The sequence below is a fragment of the Chlorocebus sabaeus genome, chromosome 9 (assembly GCF_047675955.1).
Source record: "Chlorocebus sabaeus isolate Y175 chromosome 9, mChlSab1.0.hap1, whole genome shotgun sequence".
Classification (NCBI taxonomy): Eukaryota; Metazoa; Chordata; class Mammalia; order Primates; family Cercopithecidae; genus Chlorocebus; species Chlorocebus sabaeus.
The window spans coordinates 45,428,692-45,451,878 of NC_132912.1; the positions used below are offsets into that span (position 1 = coordinate 45,428,692).

General features: G+C 37.6%; 1 long non-coding RNA gene across 30 annotated transcripts in view; it reads right to left on the reverse strand.

The window, feature by feature from the left end:
• LOC119618230 (uncharacterized) overlaps window positions 1-23,187 on the reverse strand; it is a 108,199-nt gene that overhangs the window by 79,224 nt on the left and 5,788 nt on the right. The window lies entirely within an intron of this gene.

Genomic DNA, 23,187 nt, shown 5'->3' on the forward strand with positions numbered 1-23,187 from the left:
GAAGTAGCTTCTCAGTGAACATCAGATAGTAGAGAAAGTATTTTTAACTAATGTGTGAACGTTTTAAGTTAAAATCGAAATTTAATATAGAACAGAGGTGTTGAATTGCAGTATATCTAGCAATTTAAGAAAATGTGGAAAAAAGATTTGTATTGAGAAATAGCATTTTACTTTGTTAATATCATTTAGTTCATTGTCAAGACTGCTGTTTTCTAAGAGACTTGAAAATATGTCACTCAAGCCAATGGCTATAAGTAGTTCAAAGGTTTATTGCTTAGCCATGTGCAAAATAAGGGAAGATTTTTTAGCAAGGGGACCCACAAACAAGAATGCTCTTGTGTGTCCAGGAAGAAAGAGAAAGACCCTCAATATGGGCCATAGTACAGGAGCCCACCAGCAGGATTTTTGAATAATCCTGGGGCAGACTAAATTCAGACGACCCATCTCAGAATGGTGGATCAAAGGGGAAGTCAATTTGCCTTGCATGCAACTTATGAGGATTAGTAGAAGAGAGTGGGTCCAGATTTCTGGTGGTTTCTGCCCTAGCAGATGTCTAACACATAAGCCAGGACATTCTGCTGTGAGTGACTTATTGTACCCAACTCTCTTTCTCTCCATACTGAAACATGTCTTTCATAGGTGATAGAACTTTTAAAAATGTGTATATAGATATAACCTAGATATGGAGCTTTCAAAAAGCACAAATAGGCTAGGCATGGTGGCTCGTGCCTGTAATCCCAGTACTTTGGGAGGCTGAGGTGGGCAAATCACCTGAGGTCAGGAGTTCCAGACCAGCCTGGCCGACATGAAACCCTGTCTCTACTAAAAATACAAAAATTAGCCAGGCATGGTGGTGCACACCTGTAATCCTGGCTACTAAAGAGGCTGAGGTGGGAGGATCACTTGAACCTGAGAGGTGGAGGTTTCAGTGAGCTGAGATCATGCCACTGCACTCCAGCCTGAGCAACAGAGAGAGTTTAAAAAAAAAAGCAAAAGTAGATTTTGCTGTTGAGTAAGGTATAGTAGTTGGCAGCAGAATGGACCCATTGAGGACAACTATAAAATTACAGAAAATATTTAAATGCAAATTATTGCTATAGAAGCAAAGAGGACTAAAGGCGCAAAATTCTAGAGAGTGGTAAAAAGAATGCAGCTTTGGGGGCCCTTTCCACTTCTGACTATAGGGAAGAACCTGAATACTGAACTTGGTTCAGGCAGAGGGCCATAACCTGGGGGTCAGGGGAAGGCATGGGGGGACCAGAAACCAGGAGAACAATCAAGAGTACAGTGTAAAGAATGAATACATTAGGGGCTTCAAACACATATAATTTCTCAAGAAATTTCCAGATGTCTCATGCTGCATAGGGCAGGAACCTGAAAAGCTAATTTGAGAAGATAATAAGTAGGATTTTTGTTTTTGTTTTGTATTTGGCAGTATGAAGGAGAAATGATTAAAACTTAGGAAGTGCCAGTGGGTTGGTCCTTTGCTGAACATGCCATCAGTAAAAGCCCTGGAAACAAGGTCATACTAGAGATTGATTGTGCTTGTCACAACTGCAAACAATACCTGAGTGGAGTATTCAAAAACTTGCTTAGAAAGAAAACTAGGAACAGATGGCTTCACTGAACTTATTCCAAATATTTAAAAATAATACCAGGCTTTTATAAACTTTTCTAGAAGAAAAAAGATGGAACTTTTCCATTCAGTTTTTGAGGTCAGTACAACTTTGATACCAAAACCTTTAAAAAAACAAAACAAAACAAAAAAAAACACCATAAAGCTATAGACCAAAGTCTCATAGATTTAGATGCAAAATCCTAAAATTGAAAAAATGTCTAGCCATATCCATAAACTATATCATCACCAAGAGATGTTTATTAGGGCAATCAAAAGATGATTTATTATTTTTTTTTAATGTGGCCTTCCATTCCTCTTTCTTTTGATTCCCCTCTTTGAGTTTTCATGTGTCTCTCCTGACTTCCTTCCCCAGAGTGGAGGAGTTAGACTTGCCTCGTGGGATCAGAGGAGTTGTGGCCTTGTTCCTGCTGGCACCAAGAGGGCTGATGGTGAGGTGTGGAAGGGGCAGGGGGAGGAGATAGGCAGCATTGTTGAGAGATTGTTAACATTGAGCAAATATGTTGAGAATGATGACAGCAAGATTTCTCCATTAGAGAGGGTATTTATAAAAATAGGAATGAGGAGAGCTAGAAAACCTGGAGTGTGACATTAGAATAGAACTCATATCTTTTAAATATATAGGAACAAATAGAGAAATCGTTGTGTGTGCACATATGCATATATTTTGTGATTCATTCTACTGAGAGGACCTAAACACAATGACACCTCAGTAATAGTAAGCACACCAACTGCCAAGTTACTAATTCCTAAATACTATCCACAAAAAAAAGGGGACCAGAGATGATTCCTAGTCAGAGTTTGGGAGAAATACAAGATGAACCTGTATCATCTCATGTACCTAACAGTAAGAAAATACTCTGGCTGGTCGCAGTGTCTCATGCCGGTAATTCTAGCATGTTAGAAGGTCAAGGTGGGTGGGTTGCTTGAGCCCAGGAGTTTGAGACCAGCCTGGGCAACATGGCACAACTGTCTCTACAAAAAATACAAAAATTAACCAGGCATGGTGGCATGCACCTGTAGTCTGAGGTACTCAGGAGGCAGAGAGGTGGGAGGATCACTTGAGCTTGGGAGACTGAGGCTGCATTTAGCTGTGATCGTGCCACTGCACTCTAGCCTGAAGACAGAGTGAGACCCTGTCTCAGGAAAAAAGAAAAAAAAAAAAAGATGTCATTCAGCAGGTTAATGGATACACTGTGGAACATCCAGAAAACTTAACATTCTTCAAAGAAATGGAAAATACAATCCTAAAATTTATATGGGAACCACAAAAGACCTAGAATAGTCAGAGCTATCCTGCACAAAAGGAATCAAACTGGAGAAATCATATTATGTGACTTCAAATTATTCAACAGAGCTACAGTAACCAAAACAGCGTGATACTGACATAAAAACAGACACATAGGAACAGAATAGACAACCCAGAAACAAATTCATACATCTATGGTGGACTCACTTTTGACAAAGGTATGAAGAACGTGCATTGGGGAAAAGACAGTGTCTTTAATAAATGGTGCTGTGAAAACTGAGTATCCATATGCAGAAGAATGAAACTAGACCCCCATCTCTTACCATATACAAAAATCAAAATTAACTGAAAGTTAAATCTAAGACCTCAAACTATGAAACAGCTAAAAGAAAACATTGGGGAATCTCTCCAGAACATTGGAGTGGGCAAAGATTTCTTGTGTAATACCTGTCAAACAAAGCAAAAGTGGACAAATGGGATTACATCAAGTTAAAAAGCTTCCGCGTTACAAAGCAAACAACAAAGTGAAGAGACAACCCATAGAATGGGAGAGAATATTTGCAAACTATCCATCTGTATTAGGCCATTCTTGAAATACTATAAAAAAATAAGCCGGGCGTGGTGGCTCATGCCTGTAATCCCAGCACTTTGGGAGGCCACGGCGGGCGGATCATGAAGTCAGGAGATAAAAACCACCCTGGCTAACACTGTGAAACCCGGTTTCTACTAAAAATACAAAAAAGTTAGCAGGGCGTGGTGGCAGGCGCCTGTAGTCCCAGCTACTCGGGAGGCTGAGGCAAGAGAATGGCGTGAACCTGGGAGGTGGAGCTTGCAGTGAGCCAAGATCGCGCCACTGCACTCCAGCCTTGGGGCAGAGTGAGACAACGTCTCAAAAAAAAAAAAAAAAGTACTCGAAACTGGGTAATTTATAAAGAAGAGGTTTAGTTGGCTCACGGTTTTGCAAGCTGTACAGGAAGCATGGTGCTAACATCTTATCAGCTTGTAGGGAGGTGTCAGGAAGTTTCCAACCACAATGGAAGGCAAAAGGGGAGTAAGTATGTCACATGGCAGGAGCAGGGGCAAAGAGAGAGGGGGAGGGAGGTGCCACACACTTAATCAGATCTTGTGTGTACTCAGATTTTGTGAGGGGTGCTTGAGGTCATAGATACCCCATTTACCCTGATGTGTTTATACACATTTGATACCTGTATTAAAATATCTCATGTACCCCATAAACATACACCTACTTTATACCCACAAAAATTTAAAAATAAAGCTTATTTCAATGTTTAAAGACTTGTTATTAAAATAATAGCAGTTTCAATAAATTTAATATTTCAATAAATCTCCCAATATTTATTCTTAACACTGGAAGAAGTTTTCCAAAATGTATATGGCAGAAATATGGGCCTTGATGTGAGGATAGCATCAATTAATGAGGGATCCTCCCCCTTGAACAAAACAGCTTCCTCCAAGACCCACCTTTAATGCTGAGCATTACCTCTCAAAATGAAATTTGGGCAAGGACTAATATCCAAACTATATCAACATCTGACAAGATGTTCACAACCAGAATATATAAGGAGCTATAACAATTCTACAGAAAAAAAAAATCTGATTTAAAACTGGGCAAAAATCTGAATAGACATTCTCAAAAGAAGATATACAAATGGCAAACAGGCATATGAAAAGGTACTCAACATCACTGATCCATTAGAGAAATGCAAATCAAAACTACAATGAGATATCATCTCACCCCAGTTAAAATGTCTTCTGTGCAAAAGACAGGTAATAACAAATGAGGAAGAGGATGTGAGAAAAGGGAACCCTTGTGCACTGCACTATGGAAATGTATATTAGTACAACCACTATGGAGAACAGTTTGGAGGTACCTCAAAAACTAAAAATAGAGCTGCCATACAATCCCATAATTCCACTGGTAGTTATATACCCCAAAGAAAGGAAATCAGTGTATTGAAGATATATCTGCACCATGTTTACTGTAGCACTACTCACAATAGCCAAGATTTGGAAGCAACCTAAGTGTCTATCAGCAGATGAATGGATAAATAAAATATGGTGCATATACACAATGGAGTAGTATTCAGCCATAAGAAAGAAGGAGATCCTGTCATTTGCAGCATTACAGATGGAACTAGAGATCATTAAGTGAAATGAGCCAGGCATAGCAAGACAGACATCACAAGTTCCGACTTATTTGTTGGAGCTAAAGATGAAAACAACTGAACTTATAGAGAGTAGAAGGATGGTTACCAGAGGCTGGGAAAGGTAGTGGGGGTGTGGTGAGGGGGAAGTGGGGAATGTTAATGGGCACAAAAAGTAGAATGACTAAGACCTAGTATTTGATAGGACAAGGTTACTACAGTCAATAATAATTGTACATTTTAAAGGTATAATTGAATTGTTTGTAACACAAAGGATAAATGCTTGAGGTTATGGATACCCCATTTACCCTGATGTGATTATTAGATATTGCATGCCTATATCAAAATGTATCACATGCCCCATAGATATATACACCTAGTATGTACCCACAAAAATTAAAAATAAAGTAAAATTTCAATGATTAGGAAGACCATTATCAGTTTTCTTTAAATGTTTCTATAAATTTAACACAATTTCAATAAAGCTCCCAATATTTATCCTTAGTACTGGAAAAATTTTTCCAAAATGTGTATGGCAGAAATTGGGGCAAAATAAGAAAACTATTTTTGAGATGTCAGTTTTCCTCAAATTGTTCTATTAATTAAACACCACCTGAACTAAAATTTGACAAGTGGATTATAAATTTATGTGGACATTCAGAACAATTGTGGATACAGGAGTCCAGAATCACAGACATAAACCATGAGGTGCTTGGGAGATTTTCAGAAAATGTGCTAATGAAATCCAAGTGGAAAGACACATCTTCCAAAAGTGTCTTTTGAATTTTATTTATATACCTTTGACTCCCCAAAGCGTATATAAAGCCTCAACTCATCATAGATCTAAATATAGGAACTCAAACTTAAAACTTGTAGAAGAAAGCATGAGAAAATTTTTGTAGGTTTGAGTTAGGTGATGATTTTTATATAGGACAATAAAAATATGGAACATACAAAAATTAATGCACTTAATTTAAAATAATACAAATGATTTATGCACTTTAAACTTTGATAAGTTAGATTTTGTTAATTTCAAAAGCTTGTGTTCTTCAAACCACACAGTTAAGGAAATGGAAAGGCGAGTTATGAACTAAAAAAAATACATGTAAAACAGCTTTGGATAAGAACAGAAGAAAAATCCCAATAAGAAAATTGGTGAAAGACTGGTATGGAAAGTTCACTACAGAAAAAGTACGAATGGCAAATAAGCCTGATTTGGGGGAGTGTGTTCAATACCAATGCTAGTTTTTAAAATGTCCTATGTTTAATTTTTTGGAGTGTGTGATTTACAACATGCCCCTACTGCATGGAGGGAGAGAAGATGGTAAAATGAACAGAAGTAATAATTGTAAAAGTAAAATCTCAATGGGTCATAATTTTCCACAGAACCGAATAAAATGTGTAGCTGTCAATTTACAACACCATTCAGTAGGAGCACAATACAATAATTCCACTATTCTTAATACTGGCCAAATTTCTTATCTTGAAACCAGCTCAATTTTCCTATACAATTGATGTTTATGGGGGCTTTTTGGGGGGAGTAAACATAGAAATTGACAGTTAAGACTATTCTTGCATTGCTATAAATACCTGAGACTGGGTAATATAAAGAAAAGAGGTTTTAAAGGGAAGAGGTTTAATTGACTCAGGTTCTGCAGGCTTTACAGGAAGCATGGTGCTGGTATCTACTCGGCTTCTGGTGAAGCCTCAGCTTTCACTCATAGCAGAAGGCAAAACAGAAGCAAGAGAGAGGGAGCTGGGGGAAGTGGCACATACTTTTAGATGACCAGATCTTGGGACAATTCAGTATCAGGAAGACAGCATTAAGCCATATGAGGGTTCCATCCCCATGATCACCTCCCACCAGAACTTAACCTCCAGCACTGGGAATTACAATTCAACATCAGATTTAGACAGGCAAAAATATCCAAAGTATAGAATTGACCTCCCAGTCTTAAAGGTTGAGAAATTTAACATTTGTCATCTGAATTTCTTTCTCAATAAACTGATCATTAGGACTCCCACATAGTTTCACGGACCTGAAACTTTACAGAGAACCACAACTGGAAAATGAGACCTGTTGCCAGTTGACTAACTCCTCTTCCTTCTCTCTCATTCCTGTTTTCCCACAGGTGGTTACAATGAGATGCTAGGCCTCTCATCTAACCACCTGCTGCCTCTTGATCATCTTCCTTAATCTCTTTAATTCCTGTCTATATAAACTCCTAACTTTAGTTGGGAGAGAGACGGATTTGACGGTTAGACTGAAAGCATCCACAATAAAACTCTTTCCTGGCAATACTCATCTTAGTGACTGGCTTTCTGTGTAGTGAGCAACCACACCTAGGCCAAACTCCTGGTGTTCAGCAACAATACATTTGTTCTACTTTATCCTCTGAGCTAATATCTTTGCCTTATTAAATCCTGCCTCACAGCCACTCAGGTCAAGGGATGCTCAATGAGGAAGAAACCATTAAAGAACTATGTTATCCAGTTTTGTCTGGGGCTGCTGTGATCGGGCAGTTCACTGTGCAGTGAGAAGCCTCCAGAGCAATATGCAGCAGCCCTGTCATCACCCTGTTTTCCTCCTCCATCTAGCAGAAATCTTCGCACATCTCTGAAGCCAACTATAGCCATAACTGCAGTGCAGGCCGAAGCTTTTTGCTAATAACCAATGAGCTAGAAAGGTGGGGTTGGCCCATTTCTCTGTGCATTGTATCTAAGCCCTGTAGTTTGGGCCCTAGAAAAGAGCTCTACCTAACAATGAGCTATTCTGCCAAACAGTCAACTGGGGATTTCAAAACTTGGACTTCTAGGGACTTTCAGTATTGTCTAATAAATATGCACTCTATGTCCATATCTTTTCATATTTTCAAGTGCAAAAAGTAAACATTTTTGCTCAAATATTCTAGTTACCAAATAATTCATATGACGGTATTGGATTGACCCCCAAATAAATGTAAGCTGAGAAACTGGGCAAGGCTGATATGTTCACCTCCTTCCATGTTCATGGAATGGGAGATGTACCTAGTGAGATTTGTACTTGTATGGATCTTGCTGCTGGCTTTTTTTTTTTTTTTTTTTTTTGGACTAGTTTGAGACACTCAAGCCCTAGAATCCTTTAAAAATCAATAAGGTCCAGATTGAGGACCCTCAGAATGTATGCTCTTTTCATTTTTTCACTTATGCCAACCACTTTCTTCACTGATGATAAGCACTCAAATTGTATTTCTCTCTTTAATACTAATATACATGTGTTAGAAATGAAAAATAGAAAACAAAACATGTATATAATGTGTGTGATACTTGGTTTTAAGTGAAACTAGTAATGTTCCAACTAAGGATGTGCTTTCCTAGTGTTACACAGCTCATTCAGGTGGTGCATTTCTCTAAGTACACTGCTGGTATATGATGAGTATTTGCAAGGGGCCAGTTAGTAGAACACCTGGGTTAGAGGCTCTTCCACTTCCTCCTACATCTGTCTCTGGTTCTCCAGTTTATTTCAGGACCCCTTTCCTCACCTACTGTAACACACCAAGCCTGCATCTACTGTCAGTAGGATGCCATTAACACAGAGTCAAATTCATGACTTAACAGAATTTGAGCTGAAGTAAATGTTTGCAGAAGTATGACAAACTCAATATAATGCATGCCATAAAAGAGGTATGGCCGTAGTGCCAAGGAAGCAGAATGAAAGAACTGCATTTTCAGGTAGAACAAGAGCAAGAAAGTTACCTGAAAGAAGTGACAATTTAAGCTGATTTTGATACTTGGGTATAATTCTAGTGGGCAGAAAAACACATGGGCAGTTGAAACTGAGAGACGGTGGTTATGTAATATAATGGTTAGGGGATGTTTGGGGCTAATGTGGGTCATGCAGTTTGGCTGATGAGTGGGGAGAAAATGTAAGATCTATGTGGAGAATCTAGAAATTTGTGGTTGGAAACAAACTACTGAAGAACAGGAAAAGATTCGCACTAAAGTGTGGGATGTAATTGTGTTTTAGAAACTAATCAGAAGATTTTAATATGCAATGAGCAATAAGAGTCTAGGGGTGAGGAAGTCTGATAGGAGATGTGAGAAGGGGGTTAATATAATAGGAGGGAGGATGCAGAGGACCTAACAGGCTTAACTAATTCATTAATTTATGTTGAGTCCTGGGGTTGTGGTGGTAAGCAAAAATAGCCATATTACAATCAAATGCAGTGGGAGAAAGTAAGTAATTGCACACAGCTGAGCATAATCATGGCAGAGCTGTATACTCAATAGAAGCAATCTCAATCTAGGAAGATTTGAATACTCAGTCCTAGTACTTACTAGGAGTGACTGAGAATATTATACTTTCTGTCACAAATGATTCCCTGCTAAAAAGTTTGGGTTTTGTCTTGTCGATAATGAGACACCATTGAAAATTTTGGATCAGGAACTAAAATTTAAAAAGTCATTTTTTCCATATTTCTTCCAATCATGTTTTCTTGTTTCTAAAGATGTGCATTACATGATGTACACCATAACATTCTGGAAGCTGAGTCAGAGAGAGCAAATCGCACAAGTGCCTCTTCTATCCTGAGTTTACGTCCAGTAGGCATGAAGTGTTCTACTTTCATTCAATGAAATACTTTTTTGAGACAGAGTCTAGCTTTATCACCCAGGCTGGAGTTCAGTGGCATGATCTTGGCTCACTGCAATCTCCCCCTCCCAGGTTCAAGCGATTCTCCTGCCTCAGCCTCCCGAGTAGATGGGATTGCAGGCGCCAACCACCATGCCCAGCTAATTTTTGTAGTTTTAGTAGACATAGGGTTTCACTCTGTTGGCCAGGCTGGTCTCGAACTCTTGACCTCGTGACATGCCTGCTTCAGCCTCCCAGAATGCTGGGGTTACAAGCGTGAGCCACCACATCTGGCCAATAAAATTCTTTAAATAATGCTTCTGTGAACACACCATAACTCATCTATAACAGTATAGAAACTCAACTTACATTGTAGCTTTCTAGATAGGGGACTTTTCCTTCCTTACATTGCATTGTTCAATTTTCTCGAATTATAATTAGGCATATTTGGTTATATTTGTTGGCTGGTAAAAAGTCAAAATAAGAAGAGACATAGTGATCTTAAGAACTCCAGCCTGGGCGACAGAACAAGACTCTGTCTCAAAAAAAAAAAAAAAAAAAGAAAAAGAAAAAAGAAAAGAAAAGAAAAGAAAAAAAAAAAAAGAAAACCTCTAACTTTGTTTTAGTTTTTATTTTTAACTTTTATTTTAGGTTCAGGGGTATACGTGCATGTTTATTACATAGGTAAATTGTGTTTTGCAGGGCTTAGTGTACAGACGGCCACCCTCCACCTTAAGTAGGCCCTGGTGTCTGCTGTTCCCTTTGTGTCCATGTGTACTTATTGTTTAACTTTCACTTATAAGTGAGAACATGAGGCATTTAGTTTTCTGTTTCTGTGTTAAAAAACTATAACTTAGCTACTCTGCCTATGGAGTAGCCATTCTTTTTCCTTTACTATCTCAATAAACTTGCTTTCACTTAAAAGAAAAAAAAAAACTATAACTTTAAAACATGTTTCTATGCATCTCATGAAACTGCCATTAGAGATTTCATGTATTAGGTTTATAATTTCCCACTATATTTAGGTACAATTTAAGTACTTGCCTTCAAATTTGTTGCCAAAAACCCCTTATCCCAACTAACATATGTTTGTAGTTTTGGGTTTTGTTTATAAAAATCAGTATTCTTACTTATTCCATCCTGATTTCAAAATTGTGAGGATGATTTACTTTGATAAAACACACATAAACAATATCATTTAATCTATTTGTAAGTGTACAATTCAATGGCATCAAATACATTCACAAAGTTATATAACCATCAATACTATCTATACCTAAAATTTTTTCACTTTCCCAAGAAAAACTTGATCTACTCGACCATAATCTTTCCTTCTGCCCTCCCCGTCCCTGGTCACTTCTATTCTACTTTCTATCTTTATGGATTTGCCTATTCCAGGTATGGCATGTAGGGAGAATCGTGAGATATGTGTCACTCTGTGTCTAGATTATTTCTCTAAGCATAACATTTTCATGGTCCATCCATGTTTAGCATATGTTTAAAAATTAATTTCTATGGCTGAGTAATGTTCCTTTGCATGTTCATACCTTGATTTGTTTACCCATTCATCTGTTCATGGGCACATGGGTGATTTGTACCTTTTGGCTATTGCAAATGATGTGCCTGTGTACATTGATGTACATATGTCTGTTCAGATCTCTATTTTCAGGTTTTTGTATGTACACCTTACAGCAGAATTGGAACTTTTATGTTAAAACTTCTGAGAAAACACCACACTATTTTCTTTTTTTTTTCTTTTTTCTTTTTTTTTTTTTTGAGACAGAGTCTTGTTCTGTCACCCAGGCTGGAGTGCAGTGGCATGATCTCAGCTCACTGTAACCTCTGCCTTCAGGATTCAAGTGATTTTCCTGCCTCAGCACTCCCTCCCCCCCCAGGTAGCTGGGATTACAGGGGTGCACCACCATGCCAAGCTAAGTTTTTGTTTTGATTTTTTTGTTTTTTTTAGTGCAGACTGGGTTTCCCCATGTTAAGTAGGCTGGTTTCAAATTCCTGTCCTCAAGTGATCCACCTGTCTCCCCCTCCCAAAGTGCTGGGATTACAGGCGTGAGGCATCGTGCCTGGCCCACCACGCTATTTTCAACAGCAGCCGCACGATTTTACATACCACAAGCAAAGCACAAGTGTTCTGATTTCACCACTTTGTCACCTCATGTTATTTTCCATTTTTTGTTAGCATACACATTTTACTAAGTAGAAAGGGGTATCTAATTGTGATTGATATTTGTACTTCTCCAATGACTAATGATGTTAAGCATCTTTTCAAGTGCTTGTTTGTCATTTTTGTATATTCTTTGAGTAATGTCAAAGAATTTTCAAGTCCTTTTCTTGCTTTTAATTATTTTATCTCTTTGATTGTGGTGGTGTTATTCGTGTTCTTTATGTATTTGGGATATTACTATCCTGTCAGACATATGATTGGCAATTATTTTATCATATTCATCTTTCTGAAGATTGTTTTAGCTATTTGGTGCCCTCTGTAATTTTATATTAATTTGAAAGTTAGCTTTTCCTTTTCTGTTAAAAGTGTTACTGAAATGTTAAAAGAAATTACATTGAATTTTGTAGCTCTCTTTGGGGAGTACTGGCATCTTAACAGTGTTAAATCTTCCTATACACCAAGAGGGATGTCTGCCCATTTATTTGTTTCTTCTTTAATTTCTTTCAACAGCAGTTTATCATTTTTAGTATATAAGTCTTTAACCTCTTTAAATAAATATATTGCAAAGTATTTTTCTTTTTAGGTGCTATTGTAAATGCAGTCACTTCCTAATTGTCTTTTTGGATTTTTCATCAATGGTATAGGAAACAAAATTGCTCATCTTATACCCATAATCTTGCTGAATTTGTTTATTAGCTATGGTGGTTTTCTTTGTATTCTTTGGAATACTCTACATATAGGTTCATGTCATCTGCAAATAGAGATTTTTTACCTCTTTCTTTCTATTTTGGATGTTTTTATTTTTCTATCTCATAGCTCTGGCTAGAACATCCTGTTAAATAGCAACAGTAAAAAGGAGTATCCTTGCCTTGTTCTTAGTGGGAAATCGTTTTAGTTTTTCACCACTGATTATGGTGTTAGCCATGGGTCTTTCATAAATACCCTTTGTCATGTACAGGAATTATTCCTTTATTCCTAGTTTTCTGAAGGTCTATCATGAAATAGTGTTAGAATTTTTCAAATGCCTTCTCTGTATCAACTGAAACAATTATGTATAGGTTTTTCCCCCTTTCTTCTATTAATAATATGTATTGCATTTGTTGATATATTTGTGTTGAACTACCCTTGCATTCCTGGGATAAATGCTATTCACTCATAATGAATAATTCTTTTAACAGACTATTGAATTCAATTTACTAATATTTTGTTTAAAATTTTTGCATTTATAATTGTAAGAATTTTGAGTTTCAGTACAATATTTAATAAATAAAGTAAGATAATTAACACTTTATTATAAAATAGGCTTTGTGGTAGATGATCTTGCCTTCCTGTAGGTTAATGTAAGTCTTCTGACTATGTTTATATGGGCCAGACAAGCCATGATGTTTTATAGATCAGGTACATCAAATTCATTTTCAACTTATATTTTCAACTCTCTTTATGGAGATGTAACCCCATGGTAACTCAATGTGCATCTGTAGTTGGTCAATGTATTGTTCAAGCCCTTTTTTTTTAAACTTTTCATCTATATGATTTATGTATTTGTGATTGTAAGTAGGGCACTGAAGTCACCAACTATAATCACAGAATTGTTTATTTCTCCCTTCCATTCTGTCAATTTTATGTCATATATTTTGAGGGTTTTTCATTAGGAGCATAAATGCTTATAACTTTTATTGCTCTATTGACTCTGTTAGTGATATAGTCTCGTTTATCTCTTTTAAGCTTTAAGATTTAAAGTTTATTTTGTTTTAATATTATTGTAGCCACTCAGATTTATTTTGCTTACTATTTACATGTAATATATTTTACTATCCTTTTACTTTCAAGTTATTTTTGTCTTTAGACATACAGCAAGTCTCCTGTAGATTTTGTATTAATATTGTTGTATCGTTTCCAAAAAATTAATTCTGCCTATTGTTCTTTGATTTGAACTGTTAATCTGTTCAGATTTAAAGTAATTGCTGGTGAGATGGGGCTTACTTTTGCCACTTTGTTGCTTGTTTATTATTATTATTTATTATTTTAAATTATACTTTAAGTTCTAGGGTACATATGCACAATGTGCAGGTTTGTTACATATGTATACATGTGCCATGATGGTGTGCTGCGCCCATTGACTCATCATGCTATCCCTCCCCCTTCCCCTCACCCCATGACAGGCCCCAGTGTGATGTTCCCCACCCTGTGTCCAAGTGTTCTCACTGTTCAATTCCCACCTATGAGTGAGAACATGTGGTGTTTGGTTTTCTGTCCTTGTGATAGTTTGCTCAAAATGATGGTTTCCAGTTTCATCCATGTCCCTACAAAGGACATGAACTCATCCTTTTTTATGGCTGCATAGTATTCCATGGTGTACATGTGCCACATTTTCTTAATCCAGTCTATCATTGATGGATATCTGGGTTGGTTCCAAGTCTTTGCTATTGTAAATAGTGCCACAATAAACATACGTGTGCATGTGTCTTTATAGCAGCATGATTTATAATCCTTTGAGTATATACCCAGTAATGGGATGGCTGGGTCAAATGGTATTTCTAGTTCCAGATCCTTGAGGAATTGCCACACTGTCTTCCACAGTGGTTGAACTAGGTACACCAATGAGAGATAGATCTGGTCTTTTCACATAGTCCCATATTTCTTGGAGGTTTGTTTGTTTCTTTTTACCCTTTTTTCCCTAAACTTCTCTTCTTGCTTCATTTCATTCATTTGATCTTCAGTCACTGATACCCTTTCTTCCACTTGATCAGATTGGCTACTGAAGCTTGTACATGCATCACGTAGTTATTGTGTCATGGTTTTCAACTCCATCATGTCATTTAAGGTCTTATCTACACTGTTTGTTCCAGTTAGCCATTTGTCTAATCTTTTTTCAAGGTTTTTAGCTTCTTTGTGATGGGTTCGAACATCCTCCTTTAGCTCAAAGAAGTTTATTACCAATTACCTGAAGCCTTCTTCTCTCAACTCGTCAAATTTATTCTCTGTCCATCTTTGTTCAATTGCTGGCGTGGAGCTATGTTCCTTTGAAGGAGAAGAGGTGCTGTGATTTTTAGAATTTTCACCTTTTCTGCTCTGGTTTCTCCCCATCTTTGTGGTTTTATCTACTTTTGGTGTTTGATGATGGTGACATACAGATGGGGTTTTGGTGTGGATGTCCTTTCTGTTAGTTTTTCTTCTAACAGTCAGGACCCTCAGCTGCAGGTCTGTTGGAGTTTGCTGGAGGTCCACTCCAGACCCTATTTGCCTGGATATCACCAGCAGAGGCTGCAGAATAGCAAATATTGCAGAACAGCAAATGTTGCTGCCTGATCCTTCCTCTGGAAGCTTCATCTCAGAGGAGAACCGGGCCGTATGAGGTGTCAGTCTTCCCCTACTGGGAGGTGCCTCCCAGTTAGGCTACTCGGGAGTCAGGGACACACTTGAGGAGGCAGTCTGTCCATTCTCAGATCTCCAACTCCGTGCAGGGAGGACCACTACTGTCTTCGAAGCTGTCAGACAAGGATGTTTAAGTCTGCAGAAGTTTCTGCTGCCTTTTGTTCCTGTTGCTGGTTTTTGATATGCGTTGTAAGTTTTTTTTCCTTACTTCCTTCATTCCTGCCTTTTTACATAATTTTTTGTTGTGAAAATTTGATTCTTATCTCATTTACTTATGTGTATATTCTTTAGATATCTACTTGGTAGTTAGTATAGGGATTAAATCTAGCATCCTAAAGTTATAACAATATAATTTGAATTGATACCACTTATGTAACATACAAAAACTGTTTCTCGGCTGGGTGCAGTAGCTCTTGCCTATAAATCCCGGCACTTTGGGAGGCCGAGGCAGGCGGATCACAAGATCAAGAGATTGAGACCATCTTGGCCAACATGGTGAAACCCTGTTTCTACTAAAAACACAAAAATTAGCTGGGCGTGGTGGTGCACACCTGCAGTCCCAGCTACTCAGGAGGCTATGGCAGGAGAATCCTCTGAACTTGGGAGGCGGAGGTTGCAGTGAGCTGAGATCATGCCACTTGCACTTCAGCCTGGTGATAGAGTGAGACTCCATCTCAAAAAAATGAAACAAAACAAAACTGTTTCTCTACAGTTTCATCCTACTTTCTGTTATTAATGATACAGACTGCATCTTTATTCATTGTGTGCTTAATAATATAGATTACTAATTATTTTTACACATTTGTCTTTTAAATTTTACAGAAAAGAGAAAGTTAGATTACAAATCAAAATCAGAAAACAAAATTATTCTTTGTAACTGTCCATGTATTTACATTTACCTTACCTTTATTAAAAAAACGAAAAACAAAAAACAAAAACATGGTGTATTAGTCTGTTCTCAAATTGCTATTAAGGAGGTATCTGACACTGGGTAATTTATAAAGAAAAGAGGTTTAATTGACTCACAGTTCCACATGGCTGGGGAGGCCTCAGAAATCTTAAAATCATGGCAGAAGGCACCTCCTCACAGGCAGCAGAGGAGAGAATGAGAGCCAGCAGGGGAAATGTCAGAAGTTTATAAAACCATCAGAGCTCATGAGAAATCACTCTCACAAGAACAGCATGGGGAAAACCACCCCCATGATTCAATTACCTCCCAACAATCCCTCTCACAACACATGGGGATCATGGGGATTATAATTCAAGATGAGATTCGGGTGGAGACACAGCCAAACCGTATCAGAGGCTTCAGGTTACTGCCTAACTTTCTTTCATTTCAACCTGAAAGGATCTCTTTAGCATATATTGCAGGGCAGGTCTAGAGAAAAATGAACACCTTTAACTTTAAAAACTTTTGTTGAAAGTGTCTTCATTTATCTCTCATTCATGAGGTAAAATAGTTTTTCTGAATATAAAATCATCAAGTAAAAATTTTTCAAAGCGTTTTTTTTTTTTTTGAGATGGGAGTTTTGCTCTGCTTCTCTAGCTCTTTTGTGAAGCTAGGGTGTCTATTTTAGATATTTCCTGCTTTCTGTTGTGCAAATTTAGTGCACAAATTTCCCTCTACACACTGCTTTAAATGTGTCCCAGAGATTCTGGTACATTGTGTCTTTGTTCTCATTGGTTTCAAATAACTTCTTTATTTCTGCCTTAATTTCATCATTTACCCAGTAGTCATTCAGGAGCAGGTTGTTCAGTTTTCATGTAATTGTGCAGTTTTGAGTGAGTTTCTTAATACTGATTTCTAATTTGATTGCACTGTGGTCTGAGAGACTGTTATCATTTCCATTCTTTTGCATTTGCTGAGGAGTGTTTTACTTCCAATTATGTGGTCAATGTTAGAATAAATGTGATGTGGTACCGAGAAGAATGTATATTCTGTTGATTTGGGTAGGGAGAGTTCTGTAGATGTCTATTAGGTCTGCTTGGTCCAGAGCTGAGTTAAAGTTCTGAATATCCCTGCTAATTTTCTGTCTCGATCTGTCGAATACCGACAGTGGGTTGTTAAAGTCTCCCACTATTATTGTATGGGAGTCTAAGTGTCTTTGTAGGTCTCTAAGAACTTGCTTTATGAATCTGGGTGCTCCTGTGTATTGGCTGCATATATATTTAGGGTAGTTAGCTCTTCTTGGTGCATTGATCCCTTTACCTATGTAATGCCCTTCTTTGTCTTTTTTGATCGTCGTTGGTTTAAAGTATGTTTTATCAGAGACTAAGATTGTAACACCTGCTTTTTTTTGCTTTCCATTTGCTTGGTAAATATTCCTCCATCCCTTTATTTTGAGCCTATGTGTGTCTCTGCACATGAGATGGGTCTCCTGAATACAGCACACTGATGGGTGTTGACTTTTTATCCAATTTGCCAGTCTGTATGTCTTTTAATTGGGGCATTTAGCCTGTTTACATTTAAGGTTAATATTGTTATGTGTGAATTTGATCCTGTCATTATGATGCTAGCTGGTTATTTTGCCCATTACTTGATGCAGTTTCTTCATAGTGTCGATAACCTTTACAATTTGGTATGTTGTTGCAGTGGTTGGTACTGGTTGTTACTTTCCATGTTTACTGTTTCCTTCAGGAACTCTTGTAAGGCAGGCCTGGTGGTGACAAAAATCTCTCAGCATTTGCTTGTCTGTAAAGGATTTTATTTCTCCTCCACTTATGAAGCTTAGTTTGGCTGGATATGAAATTCCAGGTTGAAAATTCTTTTCTTTAAGAATGTTGAATATTGGCCCCCACTCTCTTCTGGCTTGTAGTGTTTCTGCAGAGATCTACTGTTGGTCTGATGGACTTCCCTTTGTGAGTCACTCGACCTTTCTCTCTGGCTGCCCTTAAAATGTTTTCCTTCATTTCAACTTTGGTGAATCTGACGCTTATATGTCTTGGGTTGTTCTTGTTGAGGAGTATCTTTGTGGTGTTATCTGTATTTCCTGAATTTGAATGTTGACTTCTCTTGCTAGGTTGGGAAAATTCTCCTGGATAATATCCTGAAGAGTGTTTTCCAGCTTAGTTCCATTCTCCCCATCACTTTCAGGTAACCAATCAAACACAGATCTGGTATTTTCACATAGTCCCATATTTCTTGGGAGGCTTTATTTGTTCCTTTTCGTTCTTTTTTCTCTAATCTTGTCTTCCCACTTTATTTCATTAATTTGATCTTCAGTCTCTTATATCCTTTCTTCCATTTGATCGATTCAGCTACTGATACTTATATATGCTTTCATGAAGTTCTTATGTTGTGTTTTTCAGCTCCATCAGGTGACTTATGTTCTTCTCTAACCTGGTTATTCCAGTAAGCAATTTGTCTAACCTTTTTTCAAGGTTCTTAGCTTCCTTGCATTGGGTAGAAAATGCTCCTTTAGCTCAGAGTAGTTAGTTATTACCCACCTTCTGAAACCTACTTCTGTCAATTTGTCAAATGCATTCTCCATCCAGTTTTGTTCCTTTGCTGGCAAGGAGTTGTGATCCTTTGGAGGAGAAGAGGTGTTCTGGTTTTTGGAATTGTCAGCCTTTTGTGCTGGTTTCTCCCCATCTTCGTGATTTATTTCCCTTTGGATGGGGTCTCTGAGTGGATGTCCTTTTTGTTGATGTTGATGTTATTCCTTTCTCTTTGTTAGTTTTCCTTCTAACAATCAGGCCCCTCTGCTGCAGGTCTGCTGGAGTTTGCTGGAGGTACACTCCAGACCCTGTTTGTCTTGGTATCACCAGCGGAGGCTGCCAAACAGCAAAGATTGCTGCCTGTTCCTCAACATAATAAAGTGCATATATGAAAAACTCACAGGTAACATACTCCATAGTGAAAGACTGAAAAGATCCCCCCCCAGCCGCCAAGATCATGAACAGGCAAAGGATAGTGCTTTCACCACTGCAATTCAACACTGTTTTAAAAGTTCTAGCCAGAGCAAATAGGCAAGAAAAAGAAATGAAAGACATTCAAATTGAAAGGCAGAAGTAAAACTACTCTATTTGCAGATAACATTACTTAGCAAATAATCCACGAAAAATCTACGAGCTAACAAACTGTTTCGACGAAGTTGCAGAGTGCAAAACCAACGCACAACAATTAGGTTTTTAAAAAAAATACTCCAACAATGAACAATTCAAAAGGAAATTCAGAAAATAATTCCATTTATGATAGTATCCAGTAGAACAAAATACTTAGTGCTATGGTCTGAATGTTTGTGCCCTTCACAACTTCATATGTTGAAATCTAATACCACTGCAATAGTGTGAAGAGGCATGGCCTTCAGGAGGTGATTAGGAAGCTCTGCCTTCATGAATGGGATGTGTCCTTATAACTTAATGGACAAAGTAGTGGCTTGACAACCTGTATAGACAGGTTTAGATACTGTGCTGCCAATGATCAGAAATTTTATTTTTGATAAGCTTACATAAAGTAATGATGTTTTTCCATAAATAAGAAGACTTAGTCAAACGGCCCCTTTTAACTTCTAAAATGTTTTAATACATCACATCTGATTTGAATATTTAATATAGCAAGTATGGGTAATCCCAGGAATGGTGATCTAAGGGATCAAACCAGAGCTGAGGAGACAGGTAGCAGTGGCAGGTTTAAGAGATTAGATACAGGCCGGGCGTAGTGGCTCACACCTGTAATCCCAACACTTTGTTAGGCCAAGGCAGGCAGATCACCAGAGGTCGGGAGTTCGAGACCAGCGTGACCAACATGGAGAAACCCTGTCTATACTAAAAACACAAAATTAGCCAGGCGTGGTGGTGCATGCCTGTAATCCCAGCTACTTGGGGGCTGAGGTGGGAGAATCACTTGAACTCAGAAGGCAGAGGTTGAGGTGAGCTGAAATCATGCCATTGCATTCCAGCCTAGGCACCAAGAGCGAAACTCCATCTCAAAAAAAAAAGAAAGAAAGAAAGAAAGAAAGAAAGAAAGAAAGAAAGAAAGAAAGAAAGAAAGAAAGATTGGATACAAACAGGGAGAAGGAGCAAATAAATATTGTGGATAATGGTATAGCCTGGTTTCTCACTGTTGGAGAAAGAAGTTACAAAGATGGAAAACAGAAAGGCTATGGGGTTAAGATTGAAACTGGAAAGTGTCTATGTAAACTCATTGTTTAAAAAATATGTATAGATAGACCAATACAAAAATAGGTGTACATGTGTATTTGTGTGTGTGTATGTATATTTCCTAATTCTGTCAATTGAGAGGGTCTCAGGCAGTGACAACCTTTAGCAATGAGCACCCAGCTCCACTAGAAAGAACAATGTCCTTTGGAAAAATGGCTAATGGCAGAGGTAGTGCAGGAAAAGGACAAGATGGGCCAGGTACATCTGTTGTGCCACAGAGTAATTACTCAAAAATTGATGTGGGAGACAGGCTGAAAATGGAATAGGTAACTCCAAAACTCCATCCCAAACTAAAAAAAAAGAAAAAACCCTGTCAGCATCAAGCTTTTCAGAATTCTCCAATCTGATTAAAAACCTGGTACACCCAGAACATTCCTGGTATGGCTTGCTGATGCCTGTGCCAAAGTGGACAGTATGCACCCTGTTTTCAGAGAACTGTAGTTGTGTATTTTGATCTGTCTATGCAGGCTGTCTTAAGAAGTGGCTCACAGGCTTGTCTTTGTTTTGCCTGCCTTAAAACTTTCTCAGGGCTAGTCTTCCAGGAAGTGCTTGTTGAAAGCATTTAAAGGCAATTATCTGGCCGTAGCAGCCAGATGAGAAAAGCAGCAGATGGACTGATAAAACTGGGAATGGAAAAACTAAGAAGGAAACACATGGGCCAGGGTTGGGGATAAGGGGTTTGAAAAGTTCCTGCATAAAGCAGGGAATTGAGGTCATGTGTAAGTCCAAGGCAATATGCGTGCTCAGAAAAAACCTGAGAGGAACCTAAGCTTTCACGTCTGGTTGACCTTCAGTCTCTGTGTAAGCAGGAAGTAAAGGTTAATGCAGAGATGTAAATGGCCTGGCAAACCATTACAGGAGCGCCCTAAAACAGGACCAGTATGCACAGACCAGAAGAGTTTTTTATTTTGTTTTTGCTCTGGGCATTTAAATAAATCTCTATCATATCACAAACCGGCCACTAAACTAACAGAACAGAGGTTTCAGTGACCATGTACAACAAAGAACACTGACTTTACAAAAATAGTTTAGAAAAGTCACAAAACAAGCAAACAATACAAAATAAACAGCAACAACAAATTCTGAGGAAAAGAATGTGATTTCTATAATTAGCATATTTTAATATTCAAAATGTTCAGTTTTCAATAAAAAATTATGAGGAATGCAAAGAAGATAATATGACCCACAGACACACAGAAAAGATAAATAAAACCTGTCCTCAAAGACACCTTTGATATTGGTCTTACTAGGTAAAGAATTTAAGTCAGCTGTTCTAAATGTGCTCAAAGAGCTAAATGAAACCAAAGAACTAACAGAAACCAGGAGAAAGATGCTGTGCCAAATATAAAATATTAATATAGAGAACAAAACTATAAAAATGTAATTAGGACTGTCTGGAGCTGACAAGTACAACAACTAAAATTTTTTTAAAATCAGTGGAAGGATTCAATAACAGATTGGAACTCAAAGAGAACAATCAGCAAAATTGAAGACACTGATGGAGATCACTCATTCTGTGGAGCAGAGAAAAAGAATGGTGAAAAATGGACAATGCCTAAGAGATCCATGAGACAACATCAAGCATACCCACAAGTTAATAACAAGAGTTACCGACAAAGAGGAGAAAAGGGAACCAAAAAATATCTGAAGAAATAATGTCTGAAGACCTTCCAAGCTGATGAAAGACATGAATCTCTATGTCCAAGACTCTCAAGAAACTATAATTGGGATAACATCAAAGAACTTCAAACTGAGAGAAATAATAAATTGTTAAAAGACAAAGAGTCTTGAAAGTAGCAAGAGATAAGGGACTAACCATGTACAAAGGACCTGAAATAAGATTAATAGACAGTCTTTCATCAGAAACCATGAAGGCCAGAGGCAGTAGGATAATGGCACCTTTAGTGCCAAAAGAAAAAAAATAAATAAATAACAAAAATTCTACATTAGGCAAAACTACCTTTCAAAAAGGAAGGAGAAATTAAAACATTCCTAGATCAACAGAATCTGAGAAAACATATGAGTACTAGACCTGTCCTACAAGAAATGCAAAAGGAAGTCCCTCAGGTTGAAACAAAAGGACACTAGACAGTAATTCCAATCGAAACGCACAAAAAATTCAAATGGTAAAAGTAACTACTATAAGTAAATGCAAAAGCCAGTCTTATTGTATTCTTGGCTTTTATGTTCTCTTTTTTCTATATGACTTAAAAGACATATACATAAAACAATAATTATACATCTATGGTAATGTACACACAATTTATGAAGGCATAAAATGTCACAATAAGAAGACAAAGGACAGGGACAAAGCTATATAGGACCAAAGTTTTTATATAATATTAAGGCTCAGTTGGTATTAATGCAAGCTAGATTGTTATAAATTCAAGATGTTAATTGCAATTCTAAGTATTAACACTAGGTAAATAATGAATACAAAGAAATACAAAATGAATTAAAATGGCACATTAGAAAAAAAACACAAAAAAAGGCACACACAGAAAAACTGAAAACAAAAAAGATGTAATACATATGGAAAATAACTAGCAAAATGGCATAAGTCCTTTATCAGTTTATCATTGACTCCAAATGTAAATAAACTAAACTCCCAACTAAAAGGCAGAAATTGGCAAAATAGGCGGGGCATGGTGGCTCACACTTGTAATCCCAGCACTTTGGAAGGCCGAGGCGGGCAGATCATGAGGTCAGGAGTTTGAGACCAGCCTGGCCAATATGGTGAGACCCTGTCTCTACTAAAAAAAAAAAAAAAAATTAGCCAGGCGTTATGGTGTGCACCTGTAATCCCAGCTA